At 41.1% G+C, this 1,191-nt stretch overlaps 1 non-coding gene across 1 annotated transcript; it reads right to left on the bottom strand.

The window, feature by feature from the left end:
* Window positions 1–803: 803 nt before the first annotated feature.
* Window positions 804–910, bottom strand: LOC141617852 (small nucleolar RNA R71). Its single transcript, XR_012531226.1, has one exon. It is a non-coding gene; the product is annotated as a small nucleolar RNA R71 (small nucleolar RNA).
* Window positions 911–1,191: the final 281 nt, after the last annotated feature.

Below are 1,191 nucleotides of genomic sequence, written 5' to 3'. Positions count from 1 at the left end.
AGAGTTGTTTGTGAAGCTATAAATTGTGTTTTGATTCGGACGTGACCCAACGACCACATCTATTTATTTGTGAACACGAAACGGATCGATAAAATATGGCGCCGTTGCCGGGGACGGTGTTAGCTTGATTTAGATTTCTTTACATTGTTATTAGTTGTGTCTTTTCTTTGCCTTGGGGAAGTAAAACTCCTCAAGGTTTGTTCTAATTGTTTTCAAGTTGTTTGATATTTTGCATGTCTAGAAGGTCACAAGGTGATTTGTTACCTTTTGATCGTGAAATCGAAAGAACCTTAACAACCAATAGGAGACTTGCTAGGAGGAATTTGAGAGGTATTAGTGAGGTTTCTCAACCAACTATTGAGTTCGTCAACCCTTTTGCAAGAGAAGGTGAGGAGAACCCATTACAAAATACCACCCAAAATCAACCTACAATGCCTAAGTTTTCGTCACATTCCGTACCCACTGAGGAGAACCTACCCAATGGTACTCCCATACCACAACATCTAACCGGAAACTTCATTGCCAAATCCGCCTTTATCCAATTAGTCGAAAGGAGCCAATTTGGGGGGATGCCTAGTGAAGACCCTCATTCTCATATGGAAACCTTTTGTGACTATTGTGAGGCGATTTCTCAAACCGGTGTAACTCAAGACCAAATTCGATGGGTCTTATTTCCTTTTTCTCTAATTGGCACCGCGAAACAATGGTTGAAGGGCCTTGATAAGGCCACTCTCAGAATTGATTCTTGGAAGAAGTTGGCTCTAGCTTTCTACAAAAAATTCTACCCACCGGAAAAGACTAACATGCTAAGAGCTCAAATTACGGGTTTTAAGCAAAGGGATGAAGAATCTTTGTATGAAGCTTGGGAGCGGTTCAATGGAATTTCTCGCTCATGTCCTCACCATGGACTTAGCGAATGGTTCTTGGTACAACAATTTTGGAACGGTTTATATGAAGATTCAAGGAACATTCTCAACATGGGATCAAATGGAATGTTCACCGAAGTTGATGACAATCAAACATGGAACAAGATTGAGGAAATGGCGGTCCATAACTCACAATATAGTAGACCTCGCAAGGCTACTACAGGAGGAAAGCATGAAGTGGACTCCGTTACTCAATTGGGTGCTCAACTTAGTGCTCACATCGACACAATCAATTTGAAGTTTGAAAAAGCTATGGCTAGACTTG

Source organism: Silene latifolia, chromosome 1 (genome assembly GCF_048544455.1).
Source record: "Silene latifolia isolate original U9 population chromosome 1, ASM4854445v1, whole genome shotgun sequence".
Taxonomy (NCBI): Eukaryota; Viridiplantae; Streptophyta; class Magnoliopsida; order Caryophyllales; family Caryophyllaceae; genus Silene; species Silene latifolia.
This window is presented reverse-complemented; position numbering and strand designations above follow the sequence as displayed.